Genomic DNA, 13,146 nt, shown 5'->3' on the forward strand with positions numbered 1-13,146 from the left:
GCGGCTGACTCGTATGGCTGCGGCAGCTGCAGAAAGAGATCCGCCTGGCGCCAAATCCTTTCACCGAGGCTCGCGAGGCAGGAACGGTGAGCGCGACTCACGGTCTCGAGCACGTAACGCTGCGCTCACCCCGCCCCCGCCGCGCGCCTCATATATCCTCGCCCCTCCTTGCCACACTACCTTAACTCTCCTCCCTCGCGCAGTACTACCGTAAACATTTGGCGCATCAAAAAAATCAATTCAAACCCGTTCCCTGAATCTTTCCAGATTACGGGCCAATGCAGTGGTAGACGCTCTCGTCGCTGGGCCGTGTACCTTCACTCAGAAAACATTACCAAATTAAGTTAGATGGCTTATGATTATTTCAAGTGAAATGTAGGCGTTGTAGTTTTTTTTTTTTTTTTGCACAAATAAGTTACACGTTTTACAGCAAAGTATCATTTGTGACTACATTAAGAAGCATCTAGATAGAAAATGGAAATGTGATAGGGCCAAGGACTGCATTGCTTGCCATGTACTGTAGTGGCTTAGAAGCTACACAGGTGCACATATACTAAAGGGAAAAGCTGCCTGAATTCCACCTTTGTCCAACCCATCTTACTCAAAATTGTTGAGTTTCCACTATCTCAGATCTTCAGTTCAATGATGGTTGAATGCCCTCAACTATGGAAGGAATAGTAGCAGTTAAGATGGCTACACAGGTATCACTGAAGATCTGCACAGAGTCCAAAGACTGTTTATCCCTGCCCAAGGATACCAAAGTATATTACTTTACATAGTTCTTTGCTATTTAACCTTTGATCTAGCTTTTATTTTAAAAAATGCTCTATGGATTCATATTCCAGCTACTACTGTCAGCTATTCAGCACAATCTTACCTGTTTAATTGCCATCTACATTTGTTGGGGTTTATTTACAGATAAGCAAGTTTTTAACATGCTTTTAATCACAATAAGTCAAAAGAATAAACCTACAAATTATATACTGTATTAGTCAAACCGGGGCAACCAACCTCAAGCATAAGGTCTGCATATAGACAAGAATGATTCACTAGGAAACAACATGCTCTTCTTTAACTGGATATTACTTAGCTGTCAGCTGTTCCATGTGTTATATTAGTATTTCAGCACACATCTCACATGTATTACAGATTCCTGATGTGCTAACTGCATGTTCAGATGAGAGGTGACAATTACATGCTTTTTATTTGCCTTACAAATTAGACAATAGATTTAAGTACACCATTCCTGTTTAGAAACCAATATATATAGAACAAAAGTTAATTTATACATACAAAGATTTCATTTAGAAATCTTGCCTGATCTTATATCTTCTAGGTAATATACAAGAAAATAATTAAGAATTACATTATCAAAACCATATCAAAAGTTGCTTAAAAGCTATCTCCCTGACTATATTATAAATGGAAATCAAAATTGTATTAAAAAGTCTATTTTTTTTTCTGCTTTCTCATTTCTCATCTTTACATGCTTTCTCATTTTATACAAGTTATCTGGAGATACATAAAAATATAGTATCAATTAGAAACAATTCAGAAATTAATTCCTAAAATAATTCTGCTTTAATTCTTGGAAATAAATACAACTGAAATTAATTATACTAAGTATCTCTCGTGTGTGTGTGTGTGTGTGTGTGTGTGTGTGTGTGTGTGGGAGAGGGAGAGGGAGAGGGAGAGGGAGAGAGAGAGAGAGAGAGATATGAATTTCACCATAGTTAGGTCTCTTCCTCATGGCTAAATTAAAGTGCACCAGCATAAAATATGCTGCCCTCATTGGCAATACCTATCTTGTCACAGGTACTATGGAGGAAAAGATACACAGGTATCTTTTAGAAATACCTGCACCCTTCCTTCCCCTTTTACCTTTAAGAGTCCTGCCTTCAAAATCAGATGGATGAGCCAATTGGATGAGCAGAAAGAAGAATGCTGAAGGAAGATGCACCACAAAGTGGCAGTCTCCAGAACAGTGTATCTGTTGAACAGTGAGGAATGTTGGTAGCAACAGAGAATTTCAGAAAATGTGAACTGAACCCTTGCCAAAAAGCCCCGAGCACTGGCAGCTGAGAGCAGGTCAAGACACTGGCATTTAGACAATAAGGCCAGGGCACTAGCCACCACCATATAGAGGCCCAGAGTGCTAGCAGCAGTCATTTGGAGGCCCAGGAACTGGTAACTGTAAAAGTCCAGAGCAGTAGCAACAAAAGAGCAGCTTCTCATACTGAAGCAGAAAGTTCTAAAAAGCCTGGAGCACAAGTCATCATCCTCAGAAAGCCTCAGAGTGGAAGGTGACAGAGAAACAGGGAAAGGAACAGCCCACTCCACTCAACACTCCATCCAGCATGAGACATCAAGACCAGACCAAACACTCAAATGACAAAGGGCTAGCTAGAACGGGCAGAACTAGTATTAGAATAAAGAATACAGACACAGCAAGAGTTACATAAAATAGAATATAAGACAGAGACTATAATAAAACATGTAGGAAATATTAAGCATGATCCTTAAGACAGAAAATAACTGCAGGATATAAGACATATGTTATAGTTTTAGGGCTAAAACAAACAAAATGGCTAAAAACTAGAATCTTAGATTGAAGATTGTTTTATGTGCTGTTCTGGAATAGCAGTAAACCAAAAGCAGCCTGATATCAATTCCTGAATCTGGGTCTTTTTATTACGTTACATAATATAACATAATCTTATATTATCTCACCGAATTGAGAATTGTCTCAATTCTCACCGCCAAGACTGTCACCAGGAATTGTCTCACCGCCAAGACTGTCACCATCTCCAAACCACAAAGGTACAACGTTAATAAATAGTGTTGTCCTTAATTACAATATATGAGGCATGTTAAGGACAGAAATTGGTGGATTCCCCTGGCTTTGTGTGCCTCTTCATTCACCAAAAATCACCAGTTGATAAGAAAACATCCAACATGGATATTAATCTTTTCTGGGGCTAGGGAAAGAGACAAGTTTTGATAGTTGACTACATCTATTTAAATACCAGTAAAATGTGGTAGAGTTGGTCAATGTGAAACGTTATCTTGTGGGATCCAGGAGATGTGACTTCCCCATAGCTGCACCTGCCCTGTGAAAGAGCATTCCTCCTGTAAAAACATGGCTCTTTTAGCAGGCCCTGGGGTAGTGTGGTGATCTGCTTCCTGATAGCATATCTTGGTTTTATGATATTGCTTAATTTTAGATGATTTCCCTGATGTGTTTTACATATATTATTGTCTGCTTGGTTCTTGCTTTATGATGTTTATTTTGCTGTTTTTAAACCCAAATGAGTAACCCACCTAGAGTTACTCTGTTGATCAAGGCAGCATACAAATGGATAAATAATTCAGTAATCAGTCAAGACTCACTCTGGTTTTCCATGGGTGTGCTCAAAGGAAGCCATAATATCAGCTGATATCAAGCTACTTTTGGTTTACTACTATTCCAGATCAGCACACAGAAGAAGCAGTTACACTTCAGTCTCTTTCCTTATGCACACCTCTTCAGAGGTAAACTCCTCCTCCCTCTACCAGTTGCACTGTGCATGGATAAATCAATGTGGAATTAGAAGAATCTTATAGGAGAGCAGAGTTGGGCTTGGGTAACACATGCCTGGGAATGATGTTCTTCATAGTCTTTTTCTCCCTTCTACAAATTGCAAGAGAGCTTTTTGCCTGAATACTCTTCTGCGTTACCAATTTTTGCTGTAGGAATTCTTGTTTCCCCCCACAAAGCAGGAATTTTTTTTTTAGATTTTTTTTATCCCCCCTTTATTATTTTTATAAATAACTCAAGGCGGCAAACATACCTAATACTCCTTCCTCCTCCTATTTTCCCCACAACAACAACAACCCTGTGAAGTGAGTTGGGCTGAGAGAGAGTGACTGGCCCAAAGTCACCCAGCCAGCTTTTGTGCCTCAGGTGGGACTAGAACTCTCAATCTCCTGGTTTCTAGCCTCTTGCCTTCACCACTAGATCAAACTGGCTCGTATTTAATTTAAATCTAGGATTTGCATTATGTTATGGGATGTCTCCCATCTACAAAAACTTTTTAGACTATCATGCCATTTTGGATTGATCCTCAGGACACATATTGCATTAATAATGAGTTTGACAGAGGAGCCATTAGAATCTCAACAATAACAGTCAGAGGCTTTTTTACTTGTATGGGCAGTAGCCTTTTTCTATTCTCTCTGCTCCATTTCAAACAGTCCTCTCATTATCTTAACACAATAAAACTAGTTTCCCTCTATTGATTATTGTTCCAACTTTTCTGAAAATTGCATTGCTCTTCACCATAATGATTTCACAGGATGGTATGCACAGACTATTTTGTACCACAGAAAATATGACTGATTGTACCCAGGCTTAGATAGTACCAAGACTTCGAATATAGGTGGAAGATAACTGTGATGCCTACTGTTCTAAGAATTGCAAACTCCAAGCATTTTCATCCTGTACTTTTCTAGGTTTCTTTTTTGTTGTTCATGCTGAATTACCATGAAATTACTAAATTATCTTCCTAAACGTTTCTGTGATACAGTATTCATTCCTTTTCAAATATATTTGCTGAAGAATCAATGGAGTCAACCTTGAAGAATCCCCTGTAAAGAATCCTCTTTCTCTGCTAATATATCAACATATTCCTTTCTGAAGCCTTTGTTCATTTAGGTCCATCATTATTAGCCATCTGAAGATCTCCTGTTTTCTGAAATATGATCATTAATTTTCCCTTGATCCTCTTGATACCTGCATATATTCTCAAAATGCCTGCAGGCAATCATAGAATCCCAGAATATAAGAGCTGAAAAGCACTTTGGAGATCATCGAGTCCAATCTCCTGCCCAGTCAAGTAATCCACTACTACAGCAACCAGCCTCTGTTTCAGTACCTCCACTAAAGGAGTCCACCACCTCTGCTATTAAACAACTCTTACTTGTTGGGAAATTTTTCCTGATGTCCATCCAAATCTACTTCCTTGTAGTTTAAACCTATTGTTTCTTGTCCTATCTTCTGGAACAAATGAACAATTCTGTGCTATCTTTTATATGTTACTCCTCCAGATACTTGAAGACAGCTGTCATGTCTCCTCCATACTGAACATTTTCAATGCCTCCAACCATTCTTCATAATTTTTTCCTTCCAGGCCTCTGAGGAACTTGGTTGCTCTTCTCTGGACATGTTCCAATTTGTTTGCCCTAAAATGCAGTGCCCAGAACTGGATGCAATATTCCAGGTATGATCCGACCAGTGCAGAATAGAGAAGAAAACGTTTCTTGATCTTGACACTACATATTTCTGTTGATGCAGCTTAGGACTGTTGTTTGCTATTGTTTTGGCAGCTCATCACACTGATAGCTCATGTTCAGTTTGTGATCCACCAAAATACCTATATACTTCTTATACACAGTCCTGTCCAGTATCATTATCCATACTTATGCATTTTATTAAACTGTAATTCTCAGGTGAAGGGGGATACCCATTTTAAAAACACAAATCTATTGGGCCACACGAGGCCTCTGACTCTCTATTGATGCCACATGAGGCCTCTGACACACTATTCAGACTACACATTCACCAAGCTTTCCTTTCTGGGTCACTATTTCCACTGGTTGTGTTCACCATCTTTCCATTTTTCTGAAAGACTATCTATTCACAGCCCCTTGTATCTCTTCCTCTCCTGTTACCATCCCCTCCACCCCACTGCCTTTCCCATCTGTTGGCCTGTTTTCTCTCAATCCTTTCTATCTGCTGCCTCCACACTTCCACTGATACTTCTATTCTTCTATTTACCATGTTTTCCTTATTATTGCAGTATTTTGGAATAGATAAGGAGCAGTTGCAAAGAAAGGACAGGACAGGAAAATTCTATTACTAAACTGAAATCCATTCATATAGCAGTGGATAGAATTGCATTTTTTACAAGGACTGAAGTTCATCAGCTTGAAGATCAGGTGTAAAATATCAGATCTAGAAGATAAGAGACACTAAAAATTAAGGGACAAGATTTTCTATATCCTTGAAAAAATGATGGCTAAGAATTGAAATTTCATCATCTAGTTCAGGAGGAGAAAAAGTATTTTGTTATTTTTTATTGTTAGCCAGTTGGGTCTTAAAGATGTTTCTTGCAATATTTCCTATTAGTCTCAAGAAAGCATACTTCTCTATCAACTCTACAATATTACATACGCCATTGCTGTAGAGTAAATAGAACTGAACATAGACTTCAGACTAAAAATTAAACACGGATAGGATTACACCAAAAAAGGCATTGCTCACAATGAGCCATACAAATTCTCATTGAAATCAAAGTGCATAAATATATTAAGCATTCAAATTACACTGATCATAATGGAATTACATAGCAGCTCAATGGGCAGTACCTTGAAAGTAAGCTCCTTTGGACACAATTGATTTTTTTCAATTGTGAGATGGTGCTATTAAGCATGTTTGATCTTTTTTTAGTTCATCCAGCATAATCTGCGTTACCTTAAACTGTTTATTCATAAATGCAACAACCAAGATACAGTACAATAAAACTTAACCTTTCATCTAGTGCTATATAGATACTACAAGGATATTTGTTTAGGATCTGAGAAGAACAATGTGTTAAGAGGAACAGATGCTACCAGTGCAGTTCTTTCAAGTTATAGGCATGTATTCCATAGTCCCATACTGTTTTATATTTGGTGTAACAAATTAAACAAGGATGTTTTTCAAAACCAGAATAAACTACTTGAAAAGAATATATTTATATAGAGGATGCTTAACCTAAAATATTCTATTCATTTGAAGAGCAACTCCATCTTAATACTGATTTTTTTCTTCTAGCTTTGCAGACAAGAAATAACAGCAGAGAGAATTCCTCCGGAAGCTGATCCACTCCTGCAACAGATCAAAATATTAAAATTTGTTCTTAGATGTGAATATCAAATACAGTATTTGTATCTTTTAAGAGATCTGTAATAAAGCTGCTAGTTATTTGCAGAAGGCAAAAACAAGCTTCACCTAATTCATTTTGGAACATATCTCTAACATATACTTGGAACACAAGCAAGATTATATTCCTTATGGGTATAAGGGAAAGATGGAAAGGAATGTGGTCAATTTCTTGCCTTCAGACAGACAACTGAATTAGATTGGTTCCTGAAGCTAAAAATCTTGGAATCCAGTTGTATACTGTGGAATGCTGGAATCAACTTTCATAAGACTGAACTGTATGTTACTTCCAATTCTATTTCTGTGTTCAAATATTAGGGTTTAGACAATGCAGAGTTAGTTCATGAAATGAATACAATATGGGATGACAATAACCATTCAGTTTCAAAAGAGACTAGACTAGGGGTGAAGAAACTTTTTTACTGAAAGTCACATGCTGTTTCTGATTGGGTTGATACCAGTAATGTAAATGATAGCCCGTTTGTTACCCACTTTTCTCTCTGCCTCCTCATTTTTCATCTTCCTTCTTTTCTTGTGAACTACTAGGGGATGGAACTATGAGAACTGTGTGAATTATTCAGAAAGGCACTTTAAAATCTACTTTTTGAAGAACTGTCAGCCCAGTGGAAGTATCTTCCATGCATGTATATACATACTTATATAAGAGGCCCTTAAAGCAGTCACACCAAAAGAGGATGCAGTGCCTTGATACTTTAGAAGCAAGTTTGTATAGCTGTAGAAAATAGCACTTTTGCCAAAGTTCTGAACTGATCATTGCTACAAATACTTTTATAGTTAAAAGGAGGCAAATAGCCCTAGAGCCACCCAGATCATCCACCCATACATTAAAAAAATACAGAATAAAAATGCAAATTAACATATGCTTACTTGCAAGTAAGCTCTCTACTGCCAAACATTACTATTAGCTGTTGTGATGGAAGAATAGAGCAGAAAAATAAAAATCCTGTGTAATGCCCACCTTCTTCAACTTGCCAAAAGAACTGGAATGAAATCAACCTTGGGGATTCCTTCCCTAATAAAAATGTGAATATGATACATTTGTGCAGTATGTGTATTTGCCAGAAACTACCAAACCTACCAAAAAGGAAGAGCAGGGGCAGAAAATGAATAATATTTATTATTAAAATTACTAATTAAAGTTCTTTGAAAAACAAAGTATTCTATTCACAAAATGATTTGACTCCATCTGCATATACCACCCATTTCCACTTTTACATACAAACCACTCTCACAAAAACATACAAGTACAAACACATATTTCCCTCCCTTCTTCCAGGAGAAGCAGCAACAATGAGGGAAAAAGAGAATATGGAGATTGGGTTAGAAGAAGGGGTAGCTATACACAAGAGGGAAGGAAAAACAAAGGGAAGGAACAAAACTAAGTGGAAAGAGGTAACCAAAAGGGGCAAGAAAGATAAGGTATATTTAGGTGTTACAGATAGGGTCAGATTTACCAAGAAATATAGTTCCTCCCAAGCAACAGCTGATCTTCAGAGGCAACCAAACTCTACTTTTAATTGTTTCTTCTATTTTTCTCAATGAAAGTAAGACAATCCATCTCTCCCCACTAATCAGAGTAATTACTGGAAGAAAATTCTCTATGTGGTATTTTTCTGTCAGCCAGTTTAAATCCCTAATATGAAAATGTACATCTAAAAAAATAATAATAAACATAAATAAATGACTGGGGTCCATGATGAAAATAATCAGTAACGACAGACCAGATCCTCCAAAAAGATTACCAACACAGACACAGCTGTAACATTAGTTGATAAGACCACCTCCACTCCTAATTGGATGGCTAGCTTACTGGATATGAATGTAGCAATATGGGCAGATTAAAGCTGCAAGGAAGTAGGGTGAAGAAGCATTCCTTGTTTTACAAGGACATACACAATTGGAACATGGAATATGAGAGGCAGGAATAATGAAAAATGGTAAATTGTTAAAGCAGAAATGAAGCATGCAAAATTGTATGTCTTAGTAATAAGTAAACTTAGATGGACTGCAATGGGTTGCTCTTATTATATGCTATTCAGGGCATGAGTACATATGAAGGAATGAAGTGGCAGTGATATTCAAAAAAGGTATTACAAGGTATGTGCTTAGGAATATTCCAATAAAAGATAGAATCATATAATAATTAGTGAATTATTCAAGTTTATTCATCTACTATTGATACAGTGGAGAAAGCCACTAAACACAAAAAATGATAGATGTAATATCTGAAAAGAATGTAGTATTACTAATAAGTGAATGGAGTTCAGAAATTGGAGAAATGGATGAACCTGGAATCACAGAAGAATAGGACTGGGTAAATAATGCAGCAGACAGATTAATAGAGTTTAGGGAAAATATTTGTTTATTGCCAGTGCCTGTTTCAATCAAGATAAATGCAGACTCCAAACCTGGACATCATTCAAAGGAGAATATTAGAATCAAATATACTTTTTTGTTAAGGGAAATGGAGAAGCCCAATCCAGTCAACCAGGAGATTTCCAGATGCAGATTGTAGAACAGACCATTAACTATTGGTTGATTTAGAAAATGGTAAGAGAGTGAGTGTGCCACAAGATGAATGCAGGCAGGCAGAAGAGAAAATCAATTAAAGGAACATGAAGACAATGAGCTGTTTTGAGATTCCCATTTTTCTAAGCACATTCCACAACTTGACATGATCAATATTAGAAGGCCTTTCTATAATCAGTGAAGCACATATTGACTTTTGGGGTTGTATTATTTAGATTTCTCAATTATCTACATGCATCAGCAATAATAACTTGTGTTCCTTGGCCTTTCCTAAACACAGCTTGAACATCTGGCATCTTGCTTTGCATATACAGCTCTAATCTTTGTTGGATGATTCTAAGCATTATTTTGCTAGCATCTGAAATTAAGGATATGTTGTATAATGGTTTGCACAATCTATTAAGTCTCCTTTCCTTGATAGTGGTATGTAGACTAACCTCTTCCAATCTGTTGGTGTTAGCCTTGCAAGGTAGTCCAGACAAGAAGCACACCCAGATGAACTAATCCTACTTTATTGTAAGGTTACATTAACAAAATCTTGCAAGACTGAAATTATTTCACCCCTCCTCTCTTTAATCTCCAGAAAACTAGGGAGGGTCCCTTCTGAAACACTTCCCATGCTTTTCCCCCACCTGCAGACTGAGCTGCCTCTTATCAGACTGTTGCTTAGGCTGCCTCCCAAAGTCATTCCTATATACCATTACATCTGGCCACTGTGTTATTCTCCAGATTTGCTGGCATAGTTTGGTTAGAACCTTTACAGATTCTTCTGTTGCTTGCCGAATTTCTGTGGCTATTCCATCAACCCTGACTTGGTAATGATTGGAGTCCTGATCTAACTTCATTTTCCAGTACTAGAGATGCTTAAAACTAGCAAATATCTTCTAAGATATCTTGGATACTGACATCTCTACTGTACAGAATTTCAGTATACCCCTTCCATTTTTGTTTAATCATTTTGAAATCAGTTATTATCTGTTCATTTAGTGTACCAATTTGAGGTTCAAACTTTCAACAAGTTCAGTTTTGAAGACTTGCCTTGTTTTTCCATGTCTGTTTCTATCTTTACTATCTTTACAGATGCTGTTGTAATACTGCTTGTTATCTCTTGTATCAGCGCTCTGAAATTCTTTGTTAAATTCCTTCCTTAGAACTTTGTCTTTCTTGGTTTTGACTTCTCTTTTTAGCAATTTCCATCGTTTGTTCTGACATCCAGTTTGCCTTCTTCTGTTTCTTGATCTCTGACAGTCTCTTTTCACATTTGTCCTCAACAACTTCTTTGATTTCCTTCCACAGTTCTTCTGGTTCTCAATGAGCTTAAGGAATTCAAAACAATTCCTGATGTTCTCGACAAACGCAGATATATGTTCAAGATCACATCACGGAAACTGGTTGGCTTTCTTCTTCCCCTTTAGTTTAACTTGGGACTTGCGCATGAGCAGTCTGTGATTTGTTCCACAGTCAGCCCCTGGCCATGTTAGTTGCTGTTATAACTGAGCTCTTCCACTTTCTTGTAACAATAATATAGTCAATTTGATTTCTGTGTACTCCATCTGGTAATGTCCATGTATATAGGCATCATTTCAGTTGTTTGAAGACTGTTTAGCAATAAACAAATAATTGGATTGGCAGAAATTGGTAAGTCATTTTCCTGCTACACATCAGTTTCCTAGGCCATACAGTCTACCTTCATTTTTCTCCTTAATATTTCCAGCTTCAACATACCAGTCTCCCACAAAGCAGCACATCTTGCTTGCATGTTCTGTTGATTTCAAATTGAACTTCACCATAAAATTCATCAACCTCCCCTTCTTCTACATCAGTGATAGGAGCATAAACTTGGATAATTGTCATATTAAAGGATTGCCTGTGAAATCCAATTGATATTATTTGGACATTGACTGCATTCTACCCAAGTTCTGTCTTTGCTATATCCTTCCTGACCATGAAGGCAACACCATTCCTTTGTTTGTCACGTTCTGAGTAATCAACAGTATGATCTTCTGATCAAGTGTGTCCAATTCCACTCCATTTCAATTAGCTGATGCCTAAGATGCCAATGTGTAATAATTTCATTTTATGCTTCACTATGTTGAGCTTTCTCACATTCATGTTTCTTATAATCCATGTTCCTGCTGTAATTCTATTTTTCAGCTTTGCATTCTTTTCCTGCATAGCAACATCAGCAACTAGACACCCCAAAGGCTTTAATCTAGCCACATCAAAAACAACATTAGTACTCTGAAAGGTCTTCAGCTCTTCCACAGTAGTATGTTGAATGCCATATGATCAGAGAGGCCCATCATCTGGCACTGTATCAGCAATCACTTTATATTGCCTATCCATGTAGCTTTCTTGGTAAAATGCAGGATTGGTTTATTATTACCTTCTCCCATGCAGTATGAAATGCTTTTGCCACTGTCACTAAAGTGATATTCTGCCTCTAGAATCTTCCTATATTGCTGCTGCCCGTTATAAGTGCCTGCTTGCTTTAGATGGGCAGCAGAGATGACCTTCATGCTGAGTGATCCTGCTAGAATCATATACTCTTGACATATGAGTGTTCTTCATTCATCCCTCCCAGGAACAACCCCCCCTCCCCAATGAAGCAGCATAGCAGGAGTTGTGGGGAAGCAGTTGCTTAGATAAAGATAAAGTACACAAATTGGCATAAAATGTGTTTGCTTGCCACTATTTCCAAAAGTTATATGATTCAAAAGACAAATATAATAAGCATATAAATGCACATCACTTTTTTTTCTAATATTCTCACATTCCCCCAATATGAGTTGCAAATATAGCTGCAACTGTGTATTTAAAATAAATTTTCAGCCCTAAAACTCATACATTCAGTTCACATAAAACATTAAACCGTATGATTTTCTTAGTTTTAGTTTAGCCTATTTTATGAAGACAGCTGTTTTATAAACTAGTGGTTTGTGACAAACATCTCAGCCAATTGTGGTTTATTCAATAAACCATGATTAAGCAAACAGTTTAGCACCATACCCAAACCTACCAAAAACTCTAGATTCAATGAAACTGGGTGTCAAAACAATTTATCCTGGAAATATTCATTCTTAAAAAGTTTGTGATCAAAAAAGAATTACATCAGTAAAAAAATTCCCAAAAGGAATGTATGCACCTTTAACATTTTTAAGGCTCACCAAATCAAGTTTTAGGCTTTCCCATCTCGTATCTTTTTTCAAAGCAAGCTCCTGGTTTTTCAGTTACTATGGTCTTCATAAAAAGAACCCTAACTTCCAAATCGTAATGCTGTATATGGCTTTGAGGCAGACTTACGCGATATAGCCTCTTTTTTTAGCAACTAGAGACTAATTAGGAACAGGAGGGAACCCTTGCATTGTATTAAAAACCAAGCCGCAGGTTTCTGGAGTCATAGTTCAAAACGTACTTTAAGCAAGTTGGTAACAAGTTCGCTGCTGGCAAAACCGAGATTGCCGGAGCCGCCTCGTTAGGTGCGCTTCACCTGCGATGAAACCGCCCTTCGGCCTGAGGGGTCGGAGGGAGGCGGGGGCGTTTGCCTCCGGGCGGCGACCGGGAAAGGCGAGAGAGGCGCTACCTGGGCTCCGGCCCGTGTGGGACGTCTCCATGGCGACCGCTAAGAGGCCGCC

The sequence above is a fragment of the Python bivittatus genome, unplaced genomic scaffold (genome assembly GCF_059951505.1).
Source record: "Python bivittatus isolate LINGU-HERP-01145 unplaced genomic scaffold, Pbiv_v1 ctg000020_np1212, whole genome shotgun sequence".
Classification (NCBI taxonomy): Eukaryota; Metazoa; Chordata; class Lepidosauria; order Squamata; family Pythonidae; genus Python; species Python bivittatus.